At 40.7% G+C, this 20,380-nt stretch overlaps 1 protein-coding gene and 1 long non-coding RNA gene across 21 annotated transcripts in view; one reads left to right on the top strand and one right to left on the bottom strand.

The window, feature by feature from the left end:
* The window catches only part of PCED1B (PC-esterase domain containing 1B), a 155,381-nt gene that overhangs the window by 104,982 nt on the left and 30,019 nt on the right, over positions 1-20,380 (top strand). The window lies entirely within an intron of this gene.
* Positions 1-20,380, bottom strand: part of LOC102123246 (uncharacterized) — a 56,200-nt gene that overhangs the window by 26,999 nt on the left and 8,821 nt on the right. The window contains exon 5 of one of the 4 annotated variants that reach the window (XR_281913.5): positions 18,552-18,799. The exons of 2 other annotated variants lie outside the window; for them this stretch is intronic. This is a non-coding gene — a long non-coding RNA (uncharacterized lncRNA). Of the gene's footprint in view, positions 1-18,551; positions 18,800-20,380 lie in introns of those variants that run through there. One more of the 4 variants, XR_012420159.1, reaches the window with a different exon arrangement.

Here is a 20,380-nt window from a genome sequence, read left to right on the forward strand (position 1 = left end):
GAAAGTGTAAACAGTTAAATCCAGCACTAAATAATAAATGTGTTAATGTTTTAAAGTATATTTTTTCACAGCTAAAATTAGAACTAAACATGCGAATGAACTCAGCACCAAGGGCCAGAGGTGATGGAGAGAACATTTCATCTCCCAGGCAACTCCCAATTCTGCAAGTTCTAGAATTCCTAAACATTAAATTTTCTTCATTGAAGACATATGTTGGAACTATACAGCTTCATCATAAGGCAACCAAGTCTTGTGATTTATGGGTTAAAGGAAAGTTATGCTTCTCCTGGGGTCTTCCTCCACATTTCAATCCAGACGGGCCTGGGTTGTGTCCCCAAAAAAGATATGTTGATATCCTAACCCAGATACCTGTGAATGTAGCCTTATTTGGAATGCAAATGTAATGAGTTAAGATGAGGTCATATTTTTGCTCCGAGGAGAAGCAAAACTTTCACCTGGGCCTCTTCCACCTGGACCTATCCTTTATCCTACCAGCTCCAAGAACAGGATTTTAATTGGTCAACTGATCTACCTGCATCTTCCCAACTGCAACACGTTCTTTGCCCCATAGCTGCTTTATTTCCACAGTATGTCTTACCTGGAATCACCTCTTCCTTCTTGGAGTCCTTCTGTCCCCCAGATATACTTTTGTCATGGCACCATGGCATTTTGTGGCTTTTAAAAATTACATGTCTTATCTCCCCTTACTAAGGACTTTGGGGACAGAGATCATGCCTTAGTTATCTTTGGGTTCCCAGCATCTAACACTGTTGGGGTCTCTTAAATGTTGGATGAATAAATGAATTATTAAAAGCTAATCTCAAGGGGGAATAGAATATGTCACAAATTCCTCAGCTGGAACTCATAGGGATCAATGATGTCCCACACGAAAGCCCTATAGGGACAAGAATTCAGGAAGGGTGTTAGCTGCAAATCTTCCTGGCCTATGGAAAAGCATGGAATATACTGTGAGCCATATATGTCCTTGAAGCTAATCTAATCTCTCTCAATGAAATTCTATGGTTAGGTATTGTCATCTCGCTTTCTAATGTGTAACTTTTGCTTTCCTTGGAAATTGAAAGGAATTGAGCCATTTCTTAGGTAGTTTCAGGACCATACTGCTTCTCAGAGTTAAGGACTTCCTTTCTTCAATGTGTACCTGAACATCCAGAAGTTAAAAACAAGAGTAGCAGAGTCTTGCAGATGCAAATATAGTACAGAAGATCTCATCCATTGCCCAAATTGAAATGTGAAATGTAAACTGTAGCCATGCCGTTCCACTGCAGTGCTGGAGCAGAGGAGAAAGGGAGTTGGGATGAATGTGAAGAACTCAGAGGACCATTGGGAGCATATTCATTTTACTCATTCTCCATAAAAAGCAGTCATGTTGCTGGTAACCTGGAGGTGCCAGACTCATGTTGCTTCTGCGTGCAAAATGTCCCCACATGGCATTTTGCCCCATTTTCATTTCTGCTCTTGATTAGGTCACTGTGAACTTTCTCTCCATGTTTACTCGAAGTACCAGAAATATGTAGGGACAGCCTCCACTTATCTCGAGACTTCCTACTGTTCATGATTCAGCTCACTTTGCTGTTCTTTTTCATTTCCTCTACTTTACATTTTGATTGTTTTTTATCTTCTTTTTCTTCAGCTTTATTGCTTGTTTCATTGGTTCTTAGCCCAGAGTCTGGAAGTGACCCTGAGAAGTTGTCTAAGCAGAAATGCATGCATTGTGTTTTTTGATTGTTCAAGACAGGGCTGCCATTACCCCATTGGATGCCTTTGTGCAAAGTGGAAAAATGTGTCCCTTTTTCTGAGGAGATGCAGCCCTACACTGGGGTGCATGGCTTGGTTAGCAGAAGGCAGACTGATTTCAAAACCATGTCTATTGTGCATTCTTGTGCCATGAATGGAGAGGTACAGCTCTGTTTAGAGAAGAGCCCGTAATCTTGCTTAAATAAGTCACTACAGCAACTATTATCTCACAGTGAAAATGTTCCTCTTTAAAGGCCGCTTAATAAATGAATGACCTTGGACACACATTTATTTCCTCACTTTTCAGTAGTTTACAAGATCCCTGAACACCGTTCAAGGCTTATATCAGCGGCTTTCTGCTGCCACTAACACCAAATCCAAAACACCATGGACTTACTTGCAAGGTCTTATTCGCACTTTCAGCATAGCACCATGGACTTATTGGCCTGCTTTAGTGTTATGTTACCATCTCACACTTGTCTTCATTTCAGCAAACAATTCATAAACATGGACTAGGAGCCAAACTCTTGAAGCACAACTTTTGTTTATCTCCAGCTTGGCATTTTCACTTCATCTAACACTATTTACAAAATGCGTATCCTTGAAACTTCCAAACAGAAGACTCTGGGGATGTTTGGCAAACCCTCGGCATAACTTCTGCTGTTCCAGGCTTGGGATCCACAAAAGAGCTGCCTCTTGGGTCAGCTCCTCCAGCCCTGCTTGGCTCCTCCCTTGGCCACTCCCAGTCCCACAGACCCTCCTCGATGCACTGCGCTGGACACCTGCTTGAAGCGCACAGACTAGTTTAGTATCACTTGAGGGAATCTTTAGGTATAAATTCTACACAGAAGAAAAATGTTAATACTCTATTTGCATAGCGTTTTGCTCTTTAGGAAATGCTTTCACATGCATTAGCTCGTGTAATCTTGAATTGGAATAATCAGCCAAAAAGTGAAACTGCATACAATTCAGTCATCTTTCAGTCTATCCCACCCCGTTCTTTCCACGGTGCTGGTTGGTTCATAAAAGGGAGCAAGTGAAAGCCTGCCCCACTGTGGCCCCAGTTCTGGGCTTCAGTTTCCAAAATAGATACAGACCTTGCCCAAGTTCCATCTGTTCTGACCCACTTCCTCCTTGCCCTGGTCTCCAACCTTTGGCCCCCATGCATTCACTTTGGTCGCCTCTTTGAGGCCTTTCTTCCTCCAACTCCCTGCAGGCTAAGGATGAAGTGGTTTCTCTCAATTCCCTTTGTACAAGAAACACAAGGTTCTTTATGCCTACACCAGTTTCAGTGGGAAGCCCTCTTTATAGCAGCTACACAAATCCTGCTTCTGGGATACCTGTGACTCATTCACACAGAATCCTGATCCCTTCAAACAACAACAGTAATATTAACTCATGCTTACTGCTTTCTGTGTGGCAGGCATGGCACTCTGTGCTGTCTGCATGCTATCTCATACTGTTGTAGATTTAGGTTGAGTACCTGATGCCAGTAAAGCCAAACACTGACACATCAGTGCTTAGGAGCACAGAAAGGTCATTCAAATTGGCTACAGCGTGAGGGTGCGAGAGGCACCTCTCAAACCCCATCTGCCTTTGAACATAACTGGGGGGCTTTTATGAGTAAGGTAGATATGTAGGAGTTGAGATTCTCTGATGATGCAAGCTGCTTGTGTCCCTCAGTCAATTGAACTTCTGGATGCCATCAAGGAGGTCTCCGTGACCTGAGGATCATTGTTCTTTAAAAGAAAAACCAGTTCTTTCATCTTGCAGGCAGCTCCTGGGGGTTAGGACATGAAGTTAATCACTTATTAATGACTACCCACTACCGAAATGACTATGTGCAAGCAAGCATGCATGGAAGAAGAAAAGGACAAAGAAAGAGGAAGAAGTAAAATGAACATCTTATGATTTTTGTAATATAGGCTTGGGGCCATCACTTTCCCAACAGACACACTGGGCTGCTATGAGTATGCTCATTTACAAATGAGGTTGAATTGAAGCAGTTTCCACAAAGAGACACCCACTTACCCTAAAGCCCTGAGCTGTCTGTTTCCAGACTTTTTTCACTCCTTTACCTTTTGCCAGCTTTACAACTTCATACATTTAAGTCCTCAGAGACCACAATTTTTGTTTAAAATCTCTAAGTTTCTTCCTAATTCTATACCCCAGTGTCAGCATTCAGCCGTTCTGTAAGATCTCAAAAGATTATTTCTCCCAAATCCTCACTTTGTCCTTCCCCAGGCAAACATTCACGTATTCACAACCCAATGCATTCACTTTACTCTTATCCTAGGCAAATTGGGGGAAGTCATGTTTCCATGGCAATCCGGAAGAAGAAATATTCACCGCAGGCCTGCCTCTGTCCACCCAGGACTTGGGCATAGTCATCATTCAGTCTTTGCTCTAAAGCAGAGGTTTTCAGCCCAGGTTGCACAATAGATTCCCCAGGGAACTTTCATAAAGCTGGACACCTGGGCTGCTCACCTTGAGGAACTGAGGCAGAATCGCTGAGGGTGCAGCCTGGACACAAAAGTTTTGGAGATTTTTTGTTTTTTTGGTTTTGTTGTGTTGTGTTTTTTTAGAACCTGGTGATTCTAATGAGAACCACTTGCCTGCCTTTCTCTTTGCCAATCTGAGTCCTTTACCATTTTCTTGGGCTAATTCAGACATCATTTTCTCCAGATACTCTATGGGAGCACCTAACACGGCGCTTGCCACATAAATGATTGATGTTTTTTTCTCTCTGTACATCCTCATTAGCTCCAAATCAGTGGAACATCAATTTAATTTGCCTTCTTTGTAAAAATGTATTCAATCCACCCCATATCACTGTAGAATATCTATACATTGTTCTAGAATTACTGTTTCCTTATTTCATATGGATCTGGTTTGCTTTAACTATTTCAGATATGGAGGCTACGTTTGTGTTTTTTTGTTTGTTTGTTTGTTTTTTGTTTTGTTTTGTTTTGTTTTGTTTTGTTTTTGCCTCTTTCCATAGTGCCAGCAAAGAGCTTCTAAATCACAACAGACAGCAAATGCGTTTTGCTAAAAGTAAAACCTATTTTTGCTTTCACTTTCCTTTGATATGAAAGTCAATGAAATAGGCTGCAGAGAACGGGACTTTAAAAGGCTGAAATAGGAGAAATACGTAGCCTGGAAAAAACTGGAGATGCCCTCCCCCCTCAAAAAAAAAAAAAAAAAAGAGATACCCAGTAAGCAAAGTGAAATTGTATACTGCAGACTGATCAGCTCTATCCAAGTGGGTGCTCATTTTGGATATGAGCTCATACAAATGGTAAATGATTTCATTCAAAACTTTCCTTGGGGAAAAGTCACTTGGGAGTGTTCACTTTACATAAAAGAATCCAATTTAACCTTCAGTGGAAAAGGTGGAATTGGATGAGGGCAGAGCTCTCCTTTCATTTTAGAGCATAAAATTGGCAGCCTGGATACTGGTCGAGTCTCTGGTACTAACTAGCTGTGAGTTTGATACATCACTGAGTCCATCAGAGCTGACTGACTCCCAGGCCTCTCCAAAGTAATAATGGTAATAAAAATAGCGAACATTCATGGAGTTCTTGCTGTGTAACAGGCACTGTGCTGAGCATTTTTCATGCATTATTTCATTTAACCATCTTTCCTTGGGACAAGTACTATCATTAACCCCAAATGAGGAAACTAAGGCTCGGAGAGATTAATTTGTCTAAGATCACAAAGAAAATTTATTTTGGTGAAACTATTCATTCAAGCCTAGCTCCAATGTCCATTCTTCTTTCCTCACACCTACATGAGACCTTCCTTATCCCTACATTTGCAAGCAGAGTACATTATTCTGGGCTCACTGAATGCTTTATGCACACAGATATTTTAGCGCTTCTCCCACTGTGTCTTGTGAATTGTTTTTGCATGTCTCTCCTAGCTGACTGCAAACAATGAATTCAAGAGCTGTATTCTATTTGTCTTATTACTCTCAGCACTTACCGTAGGGCTTAACAATTAGTAGACTCTGATATGTACCAAAACATGAACTCTCTAATTTGTTATATCCTCGGAGAGGTTAAGTAATTGACTCATGTACACACAGGAAGTACAAAGTGAGACTGGATTTTGCATTCAGGCATCTGACCATCCCAGCTCCCTATGAGCACAACTGTCCACTCAGTTGTTCAAGCCAATGCAGAAACCAGGGAACCATTCCTTATAATAATTCCCTGCTCCCAATTCCTGCCCCCTTCCCCCTTTCCACTCCAATCATTGTTTCAACCCATCACCTTCTTCCCAACCCTCAATCGCCATGGTAATTCAGATTACTGCCTTAACTCACCTGGATTACAACAATAGTTAGGGTATAGGATTTTGGCTGACCCCCAAAACAAAAGATTAAAAATTATGGATGACTTTTATAAACTACAAGCCTGTCTTACAATTTCCCTTAGAGACAAAGATATACTTCTGCACACTCAGCCCTGAGCAGCTTCAATCATGGTTCTCTAGTAAGTTAGAATTATATTTTCTCCCTGTGACATAAATTTCAGTATGAGGATCAGCAACATTGCTCCAGTCCTATAAATCATATGAGGCAACCAAATAGTCTCCAAGATTCTAGCTCATTTTTTGTTCATCTGTTTTAAGATTGCATTTCACCAGTTTATTTCAGGGTGTCTGCCATTTTGGCCCCAGTTTTGATAACTGCAGATTGTTGTTATTTTAAAGCCATTTCATTGCTCAGTCTTGCTGGGACTGGGGCCCTGCCTTGCTCTTGCCCTCACTAAGCTGCATTCTGGTTTCCTGCCTGCCTCCCTTGATTTTGAATAAATATCACATGCTCTTGCTGTGCTTTTGCTGTGCTCTGCCACCTAGAGGGCCCTTGGTCATACTGTGTTGAGACCTCCCTGCAGGACTGGCTGCTTGCCCTTTGCAGCCAGCATTTTTCAGATACCTTCCCTCCATGCTCCCGAAACACATCTGTCTCCCCACTGCCTGCCTCCTCTCAGGGATAGGTTTTTTTTGTTTTTTTTTTAGATGAAGTCTCGCTCTGTCGCCCAGGCTGGGGTACAGTGGCATAATCTCAGCTCACTGCAACCTCTACCTGCTGGGTTCAAGCGATTCTCCTGCCTCGGCCTCCTGAGTAGCTGGGATTACAGGTGTGTGGCACCACGCCCAGCTAATTCACCATGTTGGTCAGGCTGGTCTTGAACTCCTGACCTCATGATCCGCCCGCCTAGGACTTCCAAAGTGCTGGGATTACAGGTGTGAGTCACTGTGCCTGACTGGGATGGGTCTCTTTACAGGTACTGAAACTAATTTAGAACCATAAATGTCCCTTTGATAGCTACTTATTGCAAACACAAGAGAAATTTCCTTAGTTTGAAGAAAATCAGTCATTTTTGGCAAACTACTTAGACTTTCAACAATGAAGCTTCTCAGAATATTGAGGTCTCCTGCTCTTCTGGGAACTGTGGGAGAAAGTACTCCAGTTAATATTCTTGGACGACCTGCCAAGAAGAAAGGTCACACCAGTAGGAGTTCCATGTGCTATTTAAAGAACAGACCTTAGATGGGAGAAGCAGCAATATGTGGCCAGGGTTTTAATGAGGAATAGAAAGGTACCATGTGGCTAAATTAGATAGTAAATGAAATTGTTGTGTTCAGAAACAACACTGGCCACTTATCCTGTTTCATAATTCCTCTGCTTTAAGGTTATTATCTTCATTTTGAGTATTGTGAATTATTTATTAGTATTATATATTTAACTTGTTAAATGAAGAAATGTGTTCTTGTATGAGAGGGGGGAAGTAAAGCCTGTTTTAGTCTTTTGGAATTCATCTTCTGAAATATTTCTAAAAGTAGGCCAGCCGTGGTGGCTCACGCCTGTAATCCCAGCATTTGGGAGGCTGAGGCGGGTGGGTCATGAGGTCAGGAGTTCGAGACCAGCCTTACCAGCAAGGTGAAATCCCGTCTCTACTAAAAATACAAAAATCAGCCGGATGTGGTGGTGCGCACCTGTAGTCCCAGCTACTCCAGAGGCTGAGATAGGAGAATCGCTTGAACCCAGAAGACAAAGGCTGCAGTGAGCTGAGATCGTGCCACTGTACTCCAGCCTGGGCAATGCAGCAAGACTCCATCTCAAAAAAAAAAGAAAAGAAGAAATATTTCTAGAAGTGACAGCTATGTCTCGAGGGAGAAAATGAGGATCATGAGAAAATGAAACAGTTTTTCTCCGTATTAATTATGTGTACAATCCAAATCCATCTAATACTTGGTGACTATAAATTTATTCATTTTCCCTCTACCCACCCTCCTTCCTCTGATTATCTTTCTAAATTCACTTACAGGCAGCAACTACCCAAAAAAAACCCCACCATAGTAGAGTAGAGGAGTGATGGGTAATGTGTTAAGGAAGGTATAGTCCCTGTAAGTAACATGCTGCAGTAAGGGCCAGAAACAAGAAGATTGCTCACAACAGCCCCAGTAGAGTTTAATATCAGATATTGAGGTGAGTCAGGAAGATCTAAGAAAATCAAACCTGAGTCTACCAGAGTTGTCTGTTCCCACTTTTTCATTCTTCATTTCCTCATCCTCTATTCACTTTTTATGTATAGTTAAATATTCATTATTCATGTTATTATGCCCATGCAGATAGCAGTCAGAACTTAATGTTACAGTATACTGGTTATGGTTATGTTTTATTAACCATTTGCTTTTTTCTTGAACTTAATAATTGCATTTTTAAAAAACTGCTTAGTTTTCTGGTCTCTATTACAGTTCTTCCCACACCTTCCAATATTCTATTAGCCGAATTTTCCAAAGATTAGTCAAACCAGGTGATGTATTAATTTCAGTTCCAAAATAAATGAATTCCTTTAACTTCGCAAAGACTATTACATATAACACTGTGTTACGAAATTTGAATATATAGACATTTTTAAAGTAGAGTGTTTATGTGTGTAACTTTTTAAAAATATGTAACCATAAAAAAGTAGGTAAATAATATCATTTTCAACTTAGAGTGCTTTTCTAGGAGGCAGTAGAACTTTGTAGTTAAGTGTCTGGCATTAGAGCAACTAGCTCCAAATCCCAGCCTTGCCACTTACTAGATGTGCCTACCAGAAACAAGATACTCAATCTATTTGCGCCTCAGTTTTCTCATCCATAAAATGGAGATAATAGTACCTAACTCAAGGATCGTTCAAGCTGAACTTACATAATACATATAAATCACTATGTTGCCTGATATACAGTAAATGCTCAGTAAATGTTAGGTATTATTTAGCACAGTAGCAAAGGAAGAAACAATTTAAAAACACTGAAAAACTTCATCTAAAATTTATATATGGGCCGGGCGCCGTGGCTCACGCCTGTAATCCCAGCACTTTGGGAGACTGAGGCAGGTGGATCTCCTGAGGCCAGGAGTTCGAGACCAGCCTGGCCAACATGGTGAAACCCCGTCTGTACTAAAATTGCAAAAATTAGCTGGGCGTAGTGGCAGGCACCTGTAATCCCAGCTACTCGGGAGTCTGAGGTAGGGCAATTGCTTGAACCCAGGAGACAGAGGTTGCAGTGAGCCGAGATCACGCCTCTGCACTCCAGCCTGGGCAACAGAGCAAGACTCGATCTCAAAAATAAATAAATAAATAAGTTTATATATGAAAAAATATGAACATAAAATTAACAGAAAAATAATAAGCTGAAATTAAAACATTTGCAGCATGGATGGCAGGCCAAAATGTTAATACACTTAATTATGTAATACTCTTTAGATAAAATAGAAAAGTAGGCAAAGTACACAAATTGACAGTTTATTAAAAAAAAAAAAAAAAAAAAAAAACAGATGATAGACCAGTGTGGCCAATATGGTGAAACCCCATCTCTACTAAAAATACAAAAATTAGCCGGACATGGTGGCAGGCACCTGTAATCCTAGCTACTCAGGAAGCTGAAGCAGGAGAATCACCTGAACTTGGGAGGCAGAGGATGCAGTGAGCCGAGGTTGCACCACTGCACTCCAGCCTGGGTAACATAGTAAGACTCTGTCTCAAAAAAAAAAAAAGAAAGAAAATAAAAAAAGATATAAAAACATATCTGCCCTCACTTGTAAAAAAAAAAAAAAAAAAGCATATTAAAATACAATGATAGCCAGGTACAATGGCTCACGCTTGTAATCCCAACACTTTGGGAGGCCGAGGCAGGTGGATCACCTGAGGTCAGGAGTTTGAGACCAGCCTGCCAACATGGTGAAACCCCATCTCTACTAAAAATACAAAAAATTAGCTGAGCATTGTGGTGGACGCCTGTAATCCCAGCTACTCGGGAGGCTACGGCAGGAGGATCGCTTAAACCCAAAAGGTAGAGGTTGTAGTGAGTCGAGATCACACCATTGCACTCCAGCCTGGGCAACAAGAGTGACACTCCGTCTCAAAAAAGTAAATAAATAAATAATAAAATAAAATACAATGACGTACAAAAAAAGGGAAAAGACGTAAATTACTAATATCAGAAATGAAAAAGGGGCCATTGTTACTGATCCATGGACATTAAAAGAATATTAAAGGAATATTAGTCACAACTCTATGCCCACAAATATGATCATTTATATGAAAATAGAACATTTTCTAGAAGGACACAGTCTACTGAAACCCACACAAAGAGAAACAGATAATCTGAATTAGCCAAAATATATTAAAGAAATTTAACTGATAATTAATAACCATCTAAAACAGAAAGTACAAGGCCCAGATGGGTTCACTGGCTAATTCTACTGAATATTTAAGGCAGAAATGATACCAATTCTCTACTATTTCTTCCAGAAAATAGAAGTGAAGGAAACACTTAACTCATTCTATGAGGCTAGCATTAATCCTATACCAAAACCAGACAAAGACATTAAAAGAAAGGAAAACTACAGACTCATATCTTTCACAATCATAAATCCAGAAATTCTCAACAAAATGTTAGCAAATGAAATCTGACAATGTATAAGAATTATGCACCACTACCAAATGTATTTTATTCCAGGTATACAGAGTGGTTCAATTGATTAGAAAATCAATTAATGTAATTTATTATACCAATAGGCTAAGGAAGAAAAATTTATATGCTCATATCAACAGATGCAGAAAAGCACTTGACAAAATCCAGCACTCATTCATAGTTTAGAGAAAAAAAACTCTAAACAAACTAGGAGCAGAGGGAAACTGGATCTCAACTTCATAAAGGATAACTGCAAACTAACTATACCTAACATCATGCTTAATGTTAGGAAACTAGATTCTTTCTCCCTATGATCAAAAACAAGGCAAGGGTGTCCCCTCCCTCTCACTACTTCTATTCAGCATTGTACTGGAAGTCCTAACTAATGCAATAAGACCAAAAAACAAACAAACAGACAGACAAAAAGCAAGGTAAACAGATTGAGAAGGAAGAAAGAAATAAAACTTTGTTCACAGATGATGTGATTATGTAGAAAATCCCAAAGAAGCCAGGCGCAGTGGCTCACGCCTGTAATTCCAGCACTTTGGGAGGCCGAGCCAGGCGGATCACCTGAGGTCAGGAGTTTGAGACCAGCCCGGGGAACAACATGGTGAAACCCTGTCTCTGCTAAAAATACAAAAAATTAGCCAGACATGGTGGTGCATGCCTGTAATCCCAGCTACTCGGGAGACCGAGACAGCATAATCTCTTGAACCCAAGGGGCAGAGGTTGCAGTGAGTTGAGATTGTGCCATTGCACTCCAGCCTGGGCAACAAGAGCTAAACTCCATCTCAAAAAAAAGAAAAGGAAAAGAAAAAAGAAAAGAAAAGAAAGGAAAAGAAAAGAAAAAGAAGGAAAATCCCAAAGAATCAACAACAGCAAAAAACCATCCTGAAACTATTATAGTAAGTAATTATAGCAAGATCACGTAACACAAAGTTAGTATACAAATGTAATTGCTTTCCTATATATAAGCAGTGAACAACTGGAATTTGAAATCAAAAATAGACCATTCATATTTGCACCAAAAAATTACTTAGGTATAAATCTTGGGACCTATATAAGGAAAACTACAAAACTGTGAGGAAAGAAATCAAATCACTAAATAAATGAAGAGCTATTTTCATGCTCATGGATAGGAAGACTCAAATTCCTCATGCTACCAGTTCTTCCTGATAACTTGATCTATAGATTCAACACAATCCACATTCAAATATCAGAGAGTTATTTTATGAATATTAATAATTTTATTCTAAAGTTTATAAGAAAATGCAAAAGACCCAGAATAGCCAACATAATATTGTAAAAGAACAGAGGTGAAAGACTGACGCTATCTGGCATCAAGCGTTACTATAAAGCTATAATGATCAAGACAGTGTGGCATTTGTGAAGGAAAAGACAAATAAAACAATAAACCTATATAAATACAGTCAATTGATCTTTGACAAAGGAGCAAAGGCAATTCAATAGAGAAAGACTAATCTTTTCAACAAATGGTTCTAGAACAACAGGACATCCACATGCAAAATAAGAAAAAAAATTAATCTAACATAGACTTTGCACCTTTCACAAAAATTAACTCAAAGTGGATTATAGACTTAAACGTAAAATATAAAACTACAAAACTCCTAAAAGATAACAGGAGAAACTCTAGATGACCTTGTGTTTAGTTGCGAATTTGGAGATTCAACAACAAAAGCACAATCCATGAAAGAAAAATTGATAAGTGAGGCTTCAATAAAACTAAGAATTTCAGCTTGGCAAAAGATACTGTTAAGCAAATAAAAGGGCAAGCCACAGACAGGGAGAAAATATTTGCAAATACATCTGATTAAGAAGTATTATCCAAAATATCAGCCTGGGCAACATGGTGAAACTGCATCACTACAATACAAAAAAATATGAAAATTAGCCAGGCATGGTGGCACAAGCCTGTAGTCCCAGCTACTCAGAAGGCTGAGGTGGGAGGATGACTTGAGCCCTAGAAGGTTGCAGTGAGCCAAGTTCACACCACTGCACTCCAGCCTGGGCTATAGAGACAGATCTTGCCTCAAAAAAAAAAAAAAAAAAAAAAAGTTCTATCCAAAATATGTAAAGTGTTAATATTCAACAATATGAAAGCAAACAACCCAAGTAAAAAAAAATGGACAAAAGACCTGAATAGACACCTCACCAAAAGACAGACGGATGGCAAATAAGCACATGAAAAAATACTCAATATCATATGTCATTAGGGAATTACAAACTAAAACAATGAGGTACTATTACACCCCTATTAGAATGGTTAGAAAATCAGAACACTGACACCACCAAATACTGGTGAGGATGTGGAGCAACAAGAACTCTCATTTGTTGCTGGTAGGAATGAAAAACGCCACAGCCACTTCAAAAGACAGATTGGCAGCTTCTTACAACATTAAACTTAGTCTTAACATAGAATCCAGCAATGGTACTCCCATTTACCCAAGTGAGTTGGCGTTTATCCAAATGAGCTAAAGACTTAACGACCACCCCAAATCCTGCATTTGAATATTTGTAGCAGCTCTATCATAATTTCCGAAACTTGGCAGCAAATGCCCTCACCAAATGCCTTGCTGATATTAGTGCAGTGTGCTTACAGAATTCCACTGCTTTGCTGGACCAGTAACGCTAGGCCATGTCAGTTCAGATCACTGCAGAGTAAGTGGAAAAAATAATAATGAGACTTAAATAATAACAGACATATGCAATGTGGATTAAAAGACACAGTTGTTCATTTAAATTCTATTTCCCCAGTGTTCTAAAAAACAATATAGATGTTTGTTTGAAGTTATTTGAAAGGCTTTTAAAAAGTTTCAGATAGTATGGTTATTGACACTACCCAGCAGTATTTTATTGTTATTCCTTAATAAAGGAAGAATTTTTTTTTCTTTTTTTCTTTTTTTTTTAAGACAAGGTCTCACTGTATCATTCAGGCTGGAATGCAGTGGTGCAATCTTGGCTCGCTGCAGCCTCAACCTCCCAGGGTTAGGTGATCCTAGCACCTCAGCCTCCTGAGTAGCTGAGACTACAGGTGTGCGCAACCACACAGAGCTAATTTTTTGTATTTTTGTAGAGATGGGGGTCTCACCATGTTGCCCAGGCTGGTCTTGAACTTCTGAGCTCAAGTGATCTGCCCGCCTTGGCCTCCCAAAGTGCTGTAATTACAGGTGTGAGCCAACGCACCAGGCCTGGAAGCAAATATTTTTAAGTCTGTCTTTGAGGAGTCGTGTGTGTAAACCTGAGCATCTATCTGAAAACAGGCCACTAAGCTCTGCCCAATTACGAAGAAATATTTAAAGCCATTTAGGTCAAGTACCACATTAGTTAGTATATTGATGTTACAAATATACAATTATCTATATTCATTGTAAGCACCACAAATAAAATATAAATATCACCTAGAGAATACTTATGAAGCATTCAGGCTTTGAGAACCTGATTCTAATGTGCTACTAAGATAATGAGAATTCATTAAGAGCTCTTTGCACATAACAGAAGGGTTAATATTTGCCACGACAGGGAGTTGATACTCAGTAGAACATTCTAAGCTTCCATTCCTGGATTGGTTAAAAGTCTGGAAAATTATGTCAAAATTTGCCCATCAGGAGATGATACTGCATTGCAGAAACACATGAACTTCCAGGTTATGCCAGACTGGATGTTGCCTGGGAAACCATTACTGGTTTTTGCTACAGCTAGAAGAGAAAGTCTGTTCCTAAGGCGAAGATAGTTTCAGAACTTTCTGTCTCTAGTTCTTCCATAGCTTCTGCAGTCCTCACTGCTCACATGTCTTCTACACACAGCCCCAGGTTGATCTGATTCCGTGTGGTCCCTGATTCCCAGATATTTGCCTGAATTTGACTCCTTCAGGTCTAGACATAAGTAAAAAAAAAAAGGAAAAAAGAAAAAAATTGCAAAGCTGCAAAACTGTTTGGTTTTACCTATGCAGTACCTTTTTATTTGAGGAAATGTTTAAAAATCGGGATACAGCTCATATATATATATATATATATGTATGTATATGTGCATATATATACTTTTTTTTTTTTTTTTTGAGACTGAGTCTCGCTCTGTCACCCAGGCTGGAGTGCAGTGGTGCGATCTCACCTCACTGCAACCTCCACCTCCCAAGTTCAAGCAATTCTCCTGCCTCAGCCTCCTGAATAGCTGGGATTATAGGCACCTGCCATCATGCCTGACTTATTTTTTAGTAGAGACGGGGTTTCACCATGTTGGCCAGGCTGGTCTTGAACTCCTGACCTTGTGATCCGCCTGCCTTGGCCTCCCAAAGTGCTGAGATTACAGGTGTGAACCACCGCGCCTGACCAAACATATATATTCACAGTTTTTTTATTTTTGAAAAATTGGAATTTTGGCAATTTAAAGCCATATTCCCTCATGAAGTAATCTGCTAGAGCAGAGTGACCACTGTGCTCTTAAATGATACATGTGGGCCGGGCGCGGTGGCTCAAGCCTGTAATCCCAGCACTTCGGGAGGCCGAGACAGGCGGATCACGAGGTCAGGAGTTCGAGACCATCCTGGCTAACACGGTGAAACCCCGTCTCTACTAAAAAATACAAAAAACTAGCCGGGCGAGGTGGTGGGCGCCTGTAGTCCCGGCTACTCGGGAGGCTGAGGCAGGAGAATGGTGTAAAAACCCGGGAGGCGGAGCTTGCAGTGAGCTGAGATCCGGCCACTGCACTCCACCCTGGGCGACATAGCGAGACTCCGTCTCAAAAAAAAAAAAAAAAAATGATACATGTGGTCTCCAGTTTGCCACAATCCTCACTAATCCCAATTGTTCCCAACACTGAGGCTATTAATTTTCATTTACCACCATACTTTCACCTCTGTATATTCTTTGTGATAAAGAAGTACTTCTCTTTTCTTTCTTTCTTTTCTTTTTTTTTTTTTTCTGAGGCAGAGTCCAGCTCTGTTGCCCAGGCTGGAGTGAAGTGGCATGATCTCGGCTCACTGCAATCTCTGTCTCTCGGATTCAAAAGATTCTCCTGCCTCAGCCCCCCGAGTAACTAGGACTACAGGCACGAGCCACCACATCCTGCTAATTTTTGTATTTTTAGTAGAGATGGAGTTTCACCATGCTGGCCAGGCTGGTCTCAAACTCCTGACCTCAGATGATCCATCTGCCTCGGCCTCCCAAAGTGCTGGGATTACAGGCATGAGCCACCGTGCCCAGTCTTCTCTTTTCTTTTTTTAATTTTTAAAAATTTTTTATTTCCAACTTTTAAGTTCAGGGGTACATATGCAGGATGTGCAGTTTCGTTGCATAGGTAAACATGTGCCATTGTCATTAGCTGCACAGATCATCCCATCACCCAGGTATTAAGCCCAGCATCCACTAGCAATTCTTCCTAATACTCTCCATCCTCCCACCTTTCACCCTCCGACAGGCCCCAGTGTGTGTTGTTCCCTACCCTTGGTATCCATGGGTTCTTAACATTTAGCTCCCACTTATAAGTGAGAACATGCAATATTTGGTTTTCTGTTCCTGCATTAGTTTGCTAAGAATAATGGCCTCCAACTCCATCTCTGTCCTTGCAAAAGACATGATCTCATTCCTTTTTATGGCTGCATAGTATTCCACAGTGGATATGTACCATATTTTCTTTATCCAGTCTATTACTGATGGGCATTTAGGTGGATTTCATTTATTTGCTATTGTTAATAGTGCTGCAATGAACATACATATGCATGTGTCTTTATAATAGAATGATTTATATTCCTTTGAGTATATACCCAGTAATGGGATTGCTGGGTCTAATGGTATTTCTGCCTCTAGTTCTTTGAGGAATCGCCACACTGTCTTCCACAATGGTTGAACTAATTTATACTCCCACCAACAGTGTAAAAGCATTTCTTTTTCCCCACAACCTCACCAGTATCTGTTGTTTTTTGACTTTTTAAAAGTAGCCTCCGCCTCCCAGGCTCAAACGATCCTCCACCACAGCCTCCCAAGTAGCTGAGACTACAGGCATGTGCCACCATGCCTGGCTAATTTTTGTATTCTTAGTAGAGACAGGGTTTAGCCATGTTGGTCAAGCTGGTCTAGAACTCCTGACTTTTAAATGATCTGCCTGCTTCAGCCTCCCAAAGTGCTGGAATTACAAGTGTGAGCCACCATGCCCAACCCCCATATGAATTTTAAATTTTTTTTTTATAATTCTATGAAGAATGTCAATGGTAGTTTAATGGGAATAGCATTGAATCTATAAATTGCTTTGGGCAGTATGGTCATTTTCATGATATTGATTCTTCCTATCCATGAGCATGGAATGCTTTTCCATTTGTTTGTGTCCTCTCTAATTTCTTTGAGCAGTGGTTTATAGTTCTTCTTGAAGAGGTCCTTCACTTCCTGATACTCTTCCATGTTTAATATGCAAAGTGAATCTATGTACAAAGAACAAACACCGCTCATTTACTCATTTATATCTCATGTCTGGTCCCTACAGCCATTTAACTTTGCAACTCCTGGTCTCACTCACAGACCTCTGGGTGTTCTTGAAGTGTGTATTATGCTGTTAATTTACTCCCAGGGCTACCTTGTGCCTTGTTTCCTTAATCCTCCACTGCCTACAGACCAGGGGAGACAGGTCATGCATCTAAAAGTAAAGGTTCCAGGTGGCTCTTAATTACTCCTCTGAATTTGCCTTATTGTCTACAGATGGGCCATAACATTTCTTTCTAATTTAGCAATGAATACTATATACTCAGTGACTCTTAGTATAAGAGAATCTGGATACTCTAGTTCAGTTACCTCCATAATCATTTAATTTTCCTCGTAATTGAGGTTATATGTAAATACTGTAACCATAAACTAATTTAGCCACTAGTGTAATCACCTAACAGGTTCTCCTTGCCCACTGCCTAGACAGAAGCAGTTTATTAAGACAGGGGAATTGCAACAGAGAAAGTGTAATTCATGCAGAGCCACAGTATGGGAGACTGAAGTTTTATTATTATTCAAATCAGCCTCTCCAGAGTTCAGGGATCAGAGATTTTAAGGATAATTTGATGGGTAGGGGGTTGGAAAGTGGGGAGCGCTGATGGATCAGTTCAGAGATGAAATCATGAAAAGTCTAAGCTGTCCTCTTGCACTGAATCAGTTCCTGGATGGAGGCCACAAGATCAGATGAGCCAGTTTATGGATCTGGGTGGTGCCAGCTGATCCATGGAGTACAGGGTCTACAAAATACTTCAAGCACTGATCTTAGGTTTTATTATAGTGATGTTATCCCCAGGAGCAATTTGGAAAGATTCAGAATCCTGCAGCCTCCAGCTGCATGACTCCTAAACCATAATTTATAATCTGGTAGCTAATGTGGTGGTCCTGCAAAGGCAGTCTAGTATTCAGGTAGGAAGGTGGTTTGTTTTGGCAAAGCGCTGTTATCGTCTTTGTTTCAAAGTTATACTATAAACTAAGTTCCTCCCAAAGTTAGTTTAGCCTATACCCAGGAATGGTGTAACAACTTGGAAATTAGAAGCAAGGTGGAGTCAGTTAGGTCAGATTTCTTTCACTGACATAATTTTCTTAGTTGTAATTTTTGCAAAGGCAGTTTCAATCGTTTTTTATGAATAGGAGGAAAGAAATAAAGAGAGGGAAGGAGGGAGAAGAGGACAGAGGAAAAGAGGGAGAGAGAGAGAGGAAGGAAGGAAGGAAAAAGAAGGGTCAATAACCATATGACCGCCTAAGGGGTTCACCTTGCCCACTACCTAGACAGAGCCAATTCACCAAAGTAAGGGAATTAGAATAGAGAAAGAGTAATTCACGAAGAGCCAACTGTGTGGGAGACCAGAGTTTTATTATTACGAAAATCAGTCTCCCCCAGCATTTGGAGAGCAGAGTTTTTAAGGACAATTTGGTGGGTCGGAGGAAGCCAGTGAGCTAGGAGTGCTGATTGGTTAGGGATGAAATCAGAAGGAGTCAAAGCTGTCTTCTTGTGCTGAGTCAGTTCCTGGGTGCAGGGCACAAGATCAGATGAACCAGTTTACCGAACTGGATGGCGTCAGCTGATCCATCACATGCAGGGTCTGCAAAATATCTCAAGCATTGATCGTAGGAGCAGTTTAGGGAGGGTCAGAATCTTGGAGCCTCCAGCTGCACGACTCCTATCCATAATTTCTAATCTGTGGTTCATGTTAATCCTACGAAGGCCATCTAGTCCCCAGACAAGAAGGAGGTCTGCTTTGGGAAACGGCTGTTATCATCTTTGTTTTAAACTATAAACTAAATTTCTCCCAAAGTTAGTTCAGCCTACACCCAGGAATGAACAAGGACAGCTTGGAGGTTAGAGGCAAGATAGCGTTGGTTAAGTTAGATCTCTCACTGTCTCAGTCATAATTTTGCAAGGGCAGTTTCAACCGTAGTCAGCACTCAATAAGTACTAACCATAATATTGTCAATGATTGGTATCAGGCTTAGTGTGTTTTGCTCCACCTCCTGCCTCCTTGGTAATTCCTCAGCCTGCTGGGGACAAGGCAAAAGTTCACTTCCATTTTTTTCAGTCTCTCTTTATATGAATTGATCATTTTTTAAATCCTAGATTTTCTTTGGGGGACTGAGGCAGGAAGATCACTTGAGACCAGCCTCGTCAATATAGCGAAACCCCATCTCTACATTCCCTTGCCCCTGAAAAAAAAAAAAATCCAAGGTTTTTTTAAGGACCTTGTATGTTAAAAAGGAAAGTGAGGAAGTAGACCTGACAGTAGTTACAGACACTACCCTGTTTCTACCTTCCACTCTGTGCTCTCAAATCCCAACACCACCAACATAAATAAATGGTGATTAGATAGTTTAGCCAGCATTTGCTCTTGCCTTAGGTTAAGGCTATTCAAATGGCCAGGGACTTTGACATATGCATCCAACTGAAGCTGAACTCAACTAGGCTGGCTCTGCCCAGGTAGAAGGGGCTTTGAATGAGATTTTAGCAAACAATCAGATGTTACCAAAATCTCATTAGGAGAAGAGAATTATCCTATGGTCTCTAGCTCAGGGCCTTGAGGGAACATCCTTTCAGGACCTAGATGGAGCCCCATGGTCAATGCACCAAGAAAATAAAGGGCTTTAGCCTGAAGGTGACAGATGGAGGACTAAATTACTTTAAATGTTTGTCCAAAATATGTAAAACAAATTGCTAGGATAATATCAGTGTTGGTTTGACTAGCCTGTTGGATTGGTTGAGATGAAGTGAGGAGCTGGCAGCTGGGCTCATCTGGTAGCACAGATAAGAACCTAATTAGCTCTATGAAAGAGAAAGCCCTGTGCCACCTCCCCTGAGCTGTCTGAGGCCCAGGGGCACACCTTCCAGCTACCTGAGGCTGCTGCCTCCTCCCAGTCCCACTGAGGAAAGGAAGTGCTGTTTCTCTCCTGATAGGACAAGGATGACCCAGCAGATGGGCGTGTGGGCAAGCAGAGCTCTCAACTACCTTTTCTCTTAGCATGGGTGACAGTGTGTATGCCCACTGACGTCCCTTCCTTCCTCTTTGCTTTTGTGGACCAAGCAGGAAGGGGCTTCGATGGGATTTTAGCAAACAATCAGATGTTACCAAAATCTTATTAGGAGAAGAGCATGTAGAGTTACCCTGTGGTCTCTAGCTCAGGGCCTTGAGGGA

Source organism: Macaca fascicularis, chromosome 11 (genome assembly GCF_037993035.2).
Source record: "Macaca fascicularis isolate 582-1 chromosome 11, T2T-MFA8v1.1".
Lineage (NCBI taxonomy): Eukaryota > Metazoa > Chordata > Mammalia > Primates > Cercopithecidae > Macaca > Macaca fascicularis.